Here is a 13741-nt window from a genome sequence, read left to right on the forward strand (position 1 = left end):
AAATCTCAATAGGTATATGTTTATATCAGTGATGTAAGTGTGGATATTTCAGTGGATAAGATGCATGGTGCTAAAAAGGGAACATTTTTATTAAGAGCACCTGCTAAAATGCAAAAATTAGACTTTTTTTCTTTTAATTTTTTCTTTGCCCAAACAACACCGAGCATAATATAAGGAGATTCACTTGGGGGTTGGGGGTTTACAGATAGCAAGTGGCTGATCCCTTATTCAGTAGAACATGTACTTGTACAATGTAACTTGTACAATGCTCAATGATATAGATATCCATTTCAGATTTCTGCTACATACTTTGTAATTTTATCCATAATTAATTATGAAAATAAATCCAGTTTATGATTTGTGATATATGACAATTTGATTCTGACTGATCATAATTCAAGGTCAGCTTTAATTTGCCTCAATTCAAGATACTTTAAATGAGGTTTAAAGTGAGAATGTCATCATAGAAATCCTGAACTTGAATTGTGACTAATGAAGCATTGTGTTAGTTCATGCAGGACACAGAGTCATGTGCTCAGCTACCGATAGGTTTATGGGTGCTCGTCAGTCACCCACCAATCACAGCCCATTCTCTCACCAAAGTGGTCTCTTTAAATACGACCTCATCCTCCCGCAAGTTAGCTGAAGTAGCAGAGTAACATTACATTTCTCATATTCTAATACTAGAGCATATTCATGTTATGGTTGTAATGTTTACTGACAGTTGCAGCACTTAGAGAACAGTATTTTTGTTTATTCTTGTGTTTTTATGTTCAAAAAGTTAATCTAACACCAGCAGCAGTAAGAGCCATGTGTAGTTACCCTAACCAGACATTTGAACCCAAAAGGCCCCAAATTTGATCTTTTGACCTGCAACACCCAGAGCTTTTTTTTTTTTTCAATTATCTTTTTTATTGATTCCACATATCAATATTCCATCAATATTTTACATAATGTGTATAATTTTACAACAGTATAAAACATTCCTATACTTCCACCGCAGAGCAGAGACATAATTGGACATGCATTCTCAAGTAAAGTTACAGTAGAGCAAATGTGAAGTAAAATGAACCGCTTTTTCACTCTTGTCCTTATTTTCACACCTCTCCTGCATTGTTCTTTGTCTCCTGATTGGGGTAAACATATCAAATCAATAAATGAACAATAAACAAGTTTGTAGCCTGAACCAAGGGGGTCAACACTCTGCAATACACACTGTCCTTATTGCACAAAGTCTGCTCTCAATGGAGACACAAAATCAATCCAGTTTTCCCAGTAGTTTTTAAAAGTTTATGATTTTAGTCTAGCTGAGAAAGTCAGCTTCTCCATTCTATATATATCGAGCATTACATCTACCCAATCCTCTATTTTTGGTGGATCTTTTTTTAGCCATTTTCTGGTGATGGCCTTTTTAGCCACCACCACCATTATTCGAAATATATATTTAATCTCCTGGTTCTCTTTTCCCAAATATAAAACTTCAAATGAAAGTGGAATTTGCACTTTCAGAATTGTTTCCATACTCTTCTTTAACTCTTGCCAAAAAGGTATAATACAAGGGCATCCCCAAAAGATATGAAAATGGTTGGCCTTATTTTCCCCACACAGTCTCCAACATCGTGTGTCTTGAGATTTCTGGTGTTGGTGTAATAAAGTATCTTACAATGTTCTTCCAACCATATTCTCTCCATGAGAGGAAGCATGTTGTTTTCCACTGTCCTTCATTTACCTTGTCCCATTCCTCCTCTGATAACTGCCACCCAGCCTCTTTTCCCCCCTTTTCTTTTATATATGTCATATTGTTACCCTTTAATCTTTCCACTTCTTTATATAGTTTTGTGATTAGTTTCTTTCCCTGGTCTGAATCATATGCTGAGATGAATAACTTAATGATTCCTGACTCAGGCTCATCTGAATTAAACTTTGTTATAGTTTGCTCCATATAATGCCGCATCTGTAGATATCTGTATAAATCTTGATTGTTTAATCCATACTGATTTTTTAGATCCTGAAAACTTTTGATGTTCTTCTTTTTAAAAGTTCCCAAAATATTTCTGGTCCCGCGTCCCATCTACTGAATCTACTATCTGCTGTGTTTGGTGTGAAGTCTGAATCATATGCGATTCATCTCAATACCTTACTCTGTTCAATCACTTTATTCCTTGATATAATCTCAAGAAATTCCCTCAAGCAGTCCAAGTTACCAGATATAATGAAATTCCCTACTGACAGTCCTAACATATCACATTCACAGTGACGTTACTCTGACTTTTAACTTCGAAGGGAATTACAATCCTTCATCTTTGAATTGAAGTTAATATTTTTACCAAGTTTGATGACATTCCCATGAGCTGATCTTTAGATATCAATTTAAGGAAAAATATTTACATACTTTGTGAGAACACTGTGACATTTGGCTACCAAAATGAAACCCAAATTCATGTGAATGTGAAAGAATTCCCTGAAGGCATTTCAGATATATCACATTTACAAGGCAAGAAGTGAACTTTGTGAGGTCCTAGTGACCTTGCCATTTGATCTTTGACAACTGAATTCTATTCAAGTCATCATTGAGTCGAAATGAATGTTTGTGCCACATGTAATGATATTTCCTTTGGACAATCCTGATAAATTGTATTCAAAACAATGCAAAGTCATGTGAGCTTGACCTTTTGACCTTTGACTAACATAACGTAGTTGTTCATGAGATATCGCATTCATATGAATGGGCAAGACAGATGGATGGACAACCTGAAAACATAATTCCTCTGGCCATACTGAATGTGAAAATGGTAAAGAAAGAAATATAGCAATACATGATAAATAATTTGTTCCATGTTCTTTTATTTTACATGGATGATTTCTTGACAAAACAAGCCAACTCTATAAATGTGAACTGAGTGTCAGAAATTAACATGACATTCATAGCATCTGTAAACAATTTTTCCCCACAAATTTCTGTAACTTTCTGAGAATCTACATCACAGTATATTGTAAAATATCATGTGTTTCAATACTCACCTTATTGATGGAACCTCAGTGATGTCTACTGTCCCTGGCTCAGACACTCTCTCAAACATCTACAGTACATGTCAAGACAGGTAATGGTAGCATTAAAATAACATTAGATATCTACAATTCAGTTGAACTATTATAGTTTCAGATATTAACCATTTAATTCCGAGTTCAGTCAGGAACCCTTTGTTATGATTTACCCATTTGTTGCAAATGGGGACACAGTTATGATTGGCGCTGAAGGCTCCATTCTTTGGATGTTCCCTGGTTAGCCGAGCAGCGTGCTAAGATAAAACAGGGAACATATGCAGAACCCCCCAGTGGGCGTAGCAGGCAAGGTACTTCGGTTAAGATGATTTACCACAACCGTGTTTGTACTCTGTGCTGTGGTGGCAATTTCTGTGAAACAAGCACAAAGTAAAACACTTCTTTCTGTAAGTTTAATTCAGCATCTGCAGATGGACTCATTAGTACACATCACCTGATTGACATGCACAAATGAGCAAAGAACATAGGAGAATCTGTGTTCTTATAACTCACAGCCCCCTCCCACTAAGCATGCAAAGATATATATTACCCTTCTGTAGTTTCACTCAGTGGAGGAGACATCCTGTCCTTTTGTTTACATGTTCTGTGAATGACCCCCCCCCCCCCCCCCCTGCGAGATCCCAGTTGTTTGATCCCAATCAGAGATACAATGAGATACCATAAAGTTGTGGTTTCTCGAGGCCATAAAACTGTCCTGCATGATACAACATGTACTAGTTCCATGCTGTTTATTTAAAAATAATTTACTTGTCTTCTTGTACAATACTCAATGATATAGATATCCATTCCAGATTTCTGCAACATACTTTGTAATTTTATCCATAATTAATTATGTGAATAAATCCAGTTTATGATTTGTGATATATGACAATTTGATTGTGACTGATCATAATTCAAGGTCAGCTTTAATTTGCCTCAATTTGAGATACCTTAAATTAAGTTTAAAGTGAGAATGTCACTGTGGAAATCCTGAACTTGAATAGCGACTAATGAAGCATTGTGTTAGTTCATGCAGGACACAGAGTCATGTGCTCAGCTACCGATAGGTTCATGGGTGCTCGTCAGTCACTCACCAATCACAGCCCATTCTCTCACCAAAGCGGTCCCTTTAAATACGACCTCATCCTCACTGATCCCTGCTCAGCTATAACACTTTTAGCACTGTAATGGAAATGTTACATTTGTGTATGTATAATTGCATGAGCAGACATGTACTGTATGTCGAGGACTGACCAAGGGCAACTTTAAGGTTTACGATGGTGGCTTAAGAGACTTGAGTTTTATGGCCTTGAGAAACCACAACTTTATGGTATCTCGTTGTATCTCTGATTGGGATCAAACAACTGGGATCTCACAGGGGGGGGGGGGTCATCCACAGAACATGTAAACAAAAGGACAGGATGTCTCCTCCACTGAGTGGAACTACAGAAGGGTAATATATACCTGTGCATGCTTAGTGGGAGGGGGCTGTGAGTTATAAGATCACAGATTATCCTATGTTCTTTGCTCATTTGTGCATGTCAATCAGGTGATGTGTACTAATGAGTCCATCTGAATTAAACTTACAGAAAGAAGTGTTTGACTTTCCTCTTGCTCCATCTCCTTTGTTTGACCAAACCATCGGCTCCTCTGTTCAGCAGCGATGCTTGTAATCAAACCAGATCGACCTGTATGCCCAATAGCTGCAGGACGGTGAAAGTGAAGTGGTTTTATTTATCTAATGGCATCCATGTCTTGCTTGTGTGAATAAAGGCAGAGATAAATTTGCTGGCACTGTATGAGGACTGTGTGAGTAGCTGCCCCATATATGCCCAAGCTGTCTACCATCACAGGAATGTGAAACCTGTGTTTGGCTCTTACCAGCTATCTGAGCAGATAAGAAGGTCAACTGGGCACTTGCTGCTGACTGACTCCCAGCAGACCTCAGTTTACACACTGTCTCCTTCCATTAGACAGACAATCCCCATTCCCGCAGCTTGTCAATATTATTCAAAGGTTTATTGTGAAGTTGTTTAATGTTGTAAATAGATATTTAAGAACCCGTGACTTGCCAATTAATTTACATGAAATACTAAGATGACCACATCCTCTCTTAGAGGATGCAGGCTTATGCTCCTGGTAAATATGCCATAAGTAACAAGTTTGCAAAACAGGAAGTGCTGGATGACGCCCAGCCTCACAGGCCTTTGTCTTTGACATTTCCTCAATAGAATGACAGAAGAAATTTTAACATCCTTTTATCTTTCAACAACATAAAAAGAGAGGATGGCACAGTGTTAAATAAACATCTGCCCCCAGCTGGTAAATTTAAAGAGAACAATTAATCCTGATGACTTTGTGAGAATTATGGTGTTAGGTATCGATCTTCACATTTTATCGGAGGTGATAATTTTTGTCAGTGAATAATTACTTAAGAAATAGTAATTGTTTTCTTATTGTCTTGAACTCTCCCTCAGCTCTCTCTCTTTCCAATTCATGTCCATCACTGTGGTGTAAAGGCAATTTCATTATTAACTGAACATAATAACAAATCCATGTTGCTGTTTAAACTCTGCAATAAATCTGCAGAAAGAGCATGGCCAGTGTAGTTCATTGTGAAACCTTTCATTGAACTTCTCATCTCGGGACAGTAGCTCAGGTTGTCACTGCATATTTACACATTACACTGTGTTACTCAGAGGTGGCAAAGGTACTCACATTCTTTACTAAAGTAGAAATACAGATACTTGAGTAAAAAAAGACTCTGGTAAAAGTAAAAGTACTGATACAACTCCTTAACTCAAGTACAGGCTCTGAAATGTTCTCAAGTATATGAGTAAAAAGTAAAAATGAATTTTTAATATAATGATACACAATGCTTTTTCTAGGATATAGGATAGTTTTCCTCTTTTGGTATCAACCTACACAGAACTGGTACTGAGAAAAAAAATCACTGGACACACATCTAGTTTTGCTGCCAAATTTCAGACAGAATAATAAAGACTACAGGGAATAAATGGATGTGGAATGTGTTCGGGCTGATTAAGTCCCTGCCCTTTGTACACACCACCTGTCACTACCATAGATTGGATGGTTTAGTGAGGTCCTCTGAGGTCCTCTCTGTGTTGATGTGTTTTCTTATGTCGTGTTGTCATCCGTGGAGGTTGAAACAAGTAACGAGCCAGTTTTGAGAATTTAAGGAGTAGATACCTGAAAAATCAACTTAAGTACAGTAATGAAATATTTGTACTTTGTTACTTCCCACCTCTGGTTTTACTCATTTGATAAACTGATAGATGGATGAGACACATTGGCTGTGAAAGGATATTCACTCTAAAGACCATTTGGAGAAACTTTCTAAAGCATTATTCAGATTCAGAAAATAAAAGTAGTCTGCAATTGGTTGATTATAGTAACAGGGACTTAAGGGATGTAAAGTGTCCCAGAAAGAGTTGTTGTTGGATTTGTCTGTACTGTATATTGTGATAAATACCTCTATTGTGTTGAGGGGGAAGCAGAACCCTCAGAACCCAAACACACTTTGGCCCAATGGGCTGCAGTTGAAAAGGACTGCTGAAGATTATACACTGAAAATAAAAGGAAAATAAATCTCAGGTGGATCCAACAGTGTTTGACACCCAGATATACTGTATGGCTGCACCTCCCCCTTACCACCCTTTTTACACTTTGCACTTTTCCGTGTTGAATCTTCATTATAGCCCCTTGATAACATACCTCAAAATTTGAATAGAAGAAGAAAAAGAAGAATTACTTTTATTGTCATGAATACACTCTGTCACACTGTGAATTTCATTTTATTTTCATTTTATTTTATTTTATTTATTTATTTATTTTTTCTTATACAACTTATAGGTCCATTGTCTGTCTGTATATGTTGTTTCCATTGTTGTTGTTTGTTTGCACTATTTGTTGTTTGTTATAAGTTGTGTGTTATATATTACTTGCACATTTGGAGTATGGGGAAACGCAATTTGAATCCTCTGTGACCTGTTCCATTGTTTGGTTGACAATAAAGTTCACTAAGACTAAGACTAAAGAAGCAAGAGCCAAGACCACAGAGCCAAGTGAATGCTTGATTGCTGCACTGAAGTCAGTACTATAAAGGTAAGATTTTTTGGGGGGAGAAATTGAAATAGAATTACATAATTCACCAGGGTCTGGGAGCATTAAGCTTTTCTCTGGTATTTAAATTTAATCTCACCCATCAACACAGATCACTAAACTCTGCTGTTGTTGCTTTTCTTGACAATGTGTGCGTGTGCAGGTATGTGTGCATGTGTTCCTGAAGCTTTATCCTGTGTTAACAGTTGGTGGACTCATTTAGTCATTTGGATTCAGTCCTTCCCTTCAGAGTGTTCCTTGGTATTCAAGCCACGGTGAACTGTAATACAGCCAGGCCCCTCACTGCCAGGGGTGGGGGGGCTTGTGGGACTAGGAGGATAATGGGGCAGGGGGAGGAGCTCTGGCAAAGTGCCACATGTGCCAACTCCATGGGAAGAAAAACTGCCGTCTACATTAAACAACCACTGTCTCTGCTTTGAAATTTGCTACAAATCATTGACAGTCCTTCCTAATCATCTCACAAAGCTATAGTGTTGTACATGCATTCCAACCTTCCTGCTGATAGTTTCACTTGATTTAATCTGCATGTGAAACTGAATTTGCAGAGATTTTATTACAGTTACATTGTTGAACAGGTTACCGTGTGTGGTGAAGTAATGTAGTAGTAAGACTGATTTGAAAAGGCAGGCCACCCTGTACATATGAGAGCAAAAACAAACAACAGAGGGCTTCCCTATCAGTAACATGGAATATTAACTGTGGTTAACACAGTATAAACCTCTCTATTAACATACCACAGTCCAAACTCACTCTCAGTGTCTCTGTATGTCTGCAAGCATATAACTCTAAACCACTCAGTCTATGAATAGACCTCCAGATCACCCACTTGAGCTCTTAGTGGAAGTCCTGACTAATGTCCTCTGCAGAGACATGATGATGCCATCAACCTGGTCAGAGCTTGTAAGCTTCTAGAATATTTAGGTTCTCTCACGCTGTAGTAAGGGTTGTATGGTCAACATACCATCGGGAAGCATGTCATCCATTCCATTCCCACTATGACGACACTGAACCTACTATACCTCTCGGTTTGAGTCACATTACCAACATCTTTGTGTCTGTTGAACATTGACCAACCAAATTAAAAATTTTATAAATCTGTCATGAAACATATTCACCACCTGTTACATCTTTTTAAAACTTCTTGTGGTAATTAAAATAATAAGCAAATATATAAATATTGAGCCAAATGAAAAACTCATTTTGAGATAAATAAGTCTAATGAATTATTTTGCATACAATAAATACTGGGGGGAAACTATTGTGTTGTTTATCACAAACCACCTTTTTTTTTAAAAACCTGGATTTGTTTTTTTAAACAGTGGAATATAATAGCATCTGATATGTTCCTGGTCGAATTCAAGTGTAATAGTTTTGTCAACTTGGAAAATACATATGATTGAATTATTAACACTTGGAAACTTAATTCAATCACAAGATTGAATCATGTTATTGAACATTACACCGCAACAGTGTCACTAAAAATAACAAGTCAACCATTACAAGGTTGCAATATGTAAGTTTTTGCATGTGCCTGATTATTTGATCTCTTTTGTCTGTGAGGGTTGTAGAGCAGCGTGGAATGAATGTTGAACTGTTGAATACTGAAGAAGAGTTCAGGTGTTGGTAGCAGAAATATTCACAGAAACCACTGCGACTCAGGTGGACTATTGTTTAACGTTGGCCTATAAACTGTCTCTCACCTTCACAGAACAAGAAAACTTGTTATATCAGGCCTTTTGTGTTGAGGTAATAGAAGCCCTTGATTTGGAGCATGCATTGTAATTTGAGGACTTTGTTGCAACAATGGTTTTTCTGAAATCAGCCTCAGTTACTTACTTGGAATTTGTTACAGATGTTCCATGTTTCTTTCTTTCACTTGATTTCAAAGAATCTGCCAGGTGAAGTGAGAGAATGAATGAATGAATAGAGCTGATTTCATAGCTGTGATTGGTTGGTGTCCAATAATTATATGCTGACTGACCAAAACGCCGATATAATAATAACAACAACAATAGCAACAACAACAACAATAATAATAACAACAATAATATGAATAACAATAATAACTAATAATACATCAGTAAGGTTGATTACGTGGCGGATGACCTCAGCAGGACAGCATGCTGTATAGTAATTTGCAATACTGTGGCTGTGTCAGTCTGGTGACGCCACGGCCGGACGCTCCATATTTGGCTATGCCCCGCTTGTTGCTAAAACCACTGGTTTCCAGCGAGAGAGTCAGACGATCCACAAACTGCACAGGGTACTCGCTCAGTAGCAGCACAGACACAGAACAGAACCTTTAGGAATACATCAGAGGAGATGATGGTCACAGCAGCTCTCGTCTCTACACTCTTCTTTCTCTCCACACGCTCCGCCTCAGGTGAGTCCACGCTGCTCGCCCTTCATTCCACGCGTTCTCTCAAATGACCTTAAAGTCAAATTGTAGTAGCGCGACATATGATATGTACATACAATATCAAATACTATGATTCTCTGTGTGGAGCAGTTTGTTTTGTAGTATTGTGAGTGTGAAAATGTAAATGTATAGCAAATGTAAAGTTGGATTCACATGAACAGATCTACATGAACAGGTCACTGGAGGAGCAGCATACAGTCATTCGTTTAGTGTTTATGTTTAGATTTCCGGCACACATAGAAATACTCTTTACAGTTTTCATGTCTTATAGAGTTTTCAGTACAAGTCACTACACACTTTGCAGGATTAATATTTGAAAAAAAATGTTTGAACACCAGTGGACACTCGTGCTTTATAGGCTGTAAATCACATTTAAGAATTTAAGATTACCTGTAACAATTTAATGTTGAGGCATTTGTTAGTACCTAAAACATTATGTAACATGAGGGGGGAGGGGACTGCTGTTTCTTCTCAGTATTTGCTCATACTGCAAAGAAACAGCAATGACTTACCACAGTGTATAGCTGTTGTTAATAAGAAATGACTGATCTGACTTAAACAACTCAGGTAAGGTAAGGTAACAGACTGCTGATATAAAAACAGCCCTTCTCTTATGTTCTTTGGGTGCCACACTTTCTACTGCTGCTTTGTAGTCATAAAAAACACACATTTGTGGTTGTGACAGAACAGTCAGTCCAATAAAATATAGGACCAAGGATATTTTACACTGACAATCGCAACGTGCTCTAGTCACAACATTAACATTATCTTATCTCACTGACAAAGTGCTGTATCTGAACTTGTGGCTTTTTTAATTATTTCTGGTCCACAGTGCCTCATTTGTGCAAAGCTTTTTTCTCTCTAATGAATGTGTGTAGTCCTACATATTGTGACGGGCCTCAATTAAGGTGTTAAGTGTTTATTACTTAAAAGTGTAGTTTAGTGTTAAATAGTGTTCGCTGTGTAGAATTTTGTGATATCTAGTGTTGAAATTGCATGTTGCAACTGATTACCCCTCACCTCACCCTCTCCTTCCAAACATGAAAAAGAAACTGAAGCAGCCTTTAATTGTCATGAAAACTCAAAAGGTGTTTAGTTTGTTCAGTCTGGACTAATGTAAAAAACATAGTGGCCTCCGTAGAGAGGGTCCCCTCGAAGTATTTAAATTTAAAGGGCCTTTTCTGGGGTAAGGAAACTACAATTCATACAATTTAGATGAAATAAACTAGTGAAAACATGAGAATTATTCTACATTAAATAATAGTTCCCTTTCACTTAAATCTTACACACTGGGCCTTTAATAGTTTAAAACTTATGGCACTAAGGCCCTATCACTGTGTGACAGTCCCCTGTTCAGCTCACCTATGGAAATTACTTGTATAAGTTAATAAAGTATATAAAACACCTTTGGTGTATTGTTTTCTTTCATAATGACAGGAGTCAACATTTGTGTGTCACTATAACCTTCATTTAAATCATGTTAGTATAGTATCTTACACAAATTGTCTCATTTTCCAGGCTCCTATCCCCAAGCACAAAATTGGAAATCAACCAACTTTAAAACCATTTTGTCCTGGGAACCAAAACCATCAGCCACTTACAGCTACAGTGTGGAGTACTCTACGTAAGTACCTGCATCCGAACCTCACCCTTTAACTCTTTTAACAAATGGCATTTAATTCCCAGAAACGTTCATCTTGTCAGTGTGTCCACGGAAAGCAAATGCCCTCACACTTTCCCGCTATGTGACCTTGCAGGAATGAGTTTTTCCATTGTTGATTCAGTTAAAGCTTTTACTGGAATGTATATTTTAGGCCTGAGCTCTTTAAATAGTAAGATAACTAAAAGACAATTGACCTTTGTGTTTCAATAAGAGAAAAATGAAAGAGGCAAGAGCAATGTCAACAATCAAATAGAATTAACAAATGCCAACAGCTGCAAACAGCTCTTTCAGCTCATTGTTCCACAGTATATTCACATCAATGTTATTTTGCACAGATAATAAATTATTTATTTCTGACTGTATGCGTTATAAATGATACCCAGACTAGACAGACTTAAGACCTAATTTATTGCTCATCTGGTGTCTATTATAGACTAAATAAGACTATTTTCATCCATCATTCATGTCCATATGAAACTTGTCAAATTTTACAGGGTTTCTGGCAACAGAGGACTCCTCACTGTATCCGGACCACAGAAACAGTGTGTGATCTGTCCAGCTCTCTGACTGACCTGAACGCCTACTACACAGCTGACGTCCTGTCCGAAACCCCGAGGGGGGCCACCATTGACCTCATTGAGTCCCCTCACACCAGCTCACCACGGTTCTGCCCCTACAAAGACAGTACATTCTTCTGCTACACTCGTGAAGACTTTTTTCTAATTGACAAAACATGTTGGAAATAACAGCTGTTAAATTGTCCCAGAGCCCGTCAGTGCTCTGGTCCTTCCCAATGACCTCTTGTTGCAGCTCAGCTCTGTCTTTCTCAAGCTGCTTTCTGACATGCACCGAACTCAGCAGTTCCTCAGTATATTTGCCAGAGGAGGTGCATGTGTGAATGCAAATGTCCAAGTGAGACGCTCCCCAGTTTTTGCAGACTTTCTCCTCCTGGCATCCTAGTATAATGTCCATAGAATTTCAGGAGAATTCTACGGAAGTGTATTGCATTCACTTGAAAAAAAAAAAAAATCATTTTTTTCTGAGTAATTTATTTTTTGGTTTGTTTTTTTGAATATTTTTTTCTGTTTTTCTGGCAATTTTTTTTTTTCTGTTTTTCGAAGTAATTCTTATCTGTTTTTCGGAGTAGTTTTTTTTCTGAATTTCTGAATTATCGAGATACTTCGAACTCCCTCGGAATCTCCAACCTGCAAGTGACTCCCATGGACCTATGGTGACTCCTGCACATACATGCGCCATCTCAGCAGATCTGAATGATTTAAAGACAGGAATTGGAGATGTCAGGATTGCAAAAATGCTTGGACTGAATGTGCAGAACCCAGAACCCCAACACACTGAATAAACAATAGTACTTGTTAATTAACCCTAAGTGATGTCCAGGGGGCTTACATCCATCTATAGTTTTAAGAACTTCACTGTAAAAGGAGTTCTGTGCATCTTCATCAAAGGGTGACAAAAAAATCTAAAAAGTGAAACCTGATCCATTTTATGTCTATTAAATCTTGACAAAAGGCATTCATATTTTTACACTCTTACCTTAATAATTCTAGATTCTATAATTCTGTATGGGTTTGAAAAAAATCCACTCTAGTAGATACTTATATGTTATGTAATCTACTTCCTTGCAAAGCATATACACCACCCGCCTCACCCGGAAAGCCACCTCGATTGCGAGGGACACCAGCCACCCCGCACACAGCCTTTTCAGCCTCCTACCCTCTGGAAGAAGGTATAGGACCCTCCGTTCCCGCACCACCAGACTCAGCAATAGCTTCATCCACCAAGCTGTCAGGAAGCTAAATTCTCCCCACTCACTCCCCCCAGCCATATCCGACAGTCTGACAATAGGCTGAATCCCCCCCCCCCCCTCCAAAAATCACTCAGGACTCTGAAACAAACTGTCTCTGCACTTTATCACTTTTTATCACTTATCACTTTTACCTCTTTTGACTTGCACTGCTAATACTTTTATCTATGTATGTTCTATTTAGAGATATGTTATGTTAAGTTATGTAATGTCTTGTCTGTATACTGTATATTACTTAGCTCCAAGTAATGTTTATCTGTTGTTTATCTGTTGTGCCTGTGCACTTTATATGTTTCACTGTGGGGAGAGTGGGAAACGTTCTTTCGACTGCTTTGTATGTTTACATGTGAAATAGTTGACAATAAAGCTACTTTGACTTTGACTTTGACTTAGTAGCCTCCCTCATAAATTTAGTTTTTTTTTGTCTTCTGGCATTGAGAGAGGAGTAATCTCACCAGTTACAGTTAAAGCTGTAAAGTTACCCAGATTAACTTCATTATTTTCATTTAGTCAATCCAAAGAGTAAAGTGGACAGAATGCATTTTGTTGATTCTACAAATTTTAGCAGGGAGATAACACAATTTCTATGCCAAGATAGAAACAACAATAAGGTTTCACAACTAATATTCAGCAATGAGATGGTCATGAT

General features: G+C 37.7%; 1 long non-coding RNA gene across 1 annotated transcript; it reads left to right on the forward strand.

The window, feature by feature from the left end:
* Nucleotides 1-448: 448 nt before the first annotated feature.
* Nucleotides 449-13474, forward strand: LOC138407054 (uncharacterized). The gene is made up of 2 exons (XR_011240492.1): nt 449-11228; nt 11762-13474. It is a non-coding gene; the product is annotated as an uncharacterized lncRNA (long non-coding RNA).
* The last annotated feature ends 267 nt before the right edge of the window (nt 13475-13741 follow it).

Source organism: Paralichthys olivaceus, chromosome 24 (assembly GCF_024713975.1).
Source record: "Paralichthys olivaceus isolate ysfri-2021 chromosome 24, ASM2471397v2, whole genome shotgun sequence".
In the NCBI taxonomy this organism is placed as follows: domain Eukaryota; kingdom Metazoa; phylum Chordata; class Actinopteri; order Pleuronectiformes; family Paralichthyidae; genus Paralichthys; species Paralichthys olivaceus.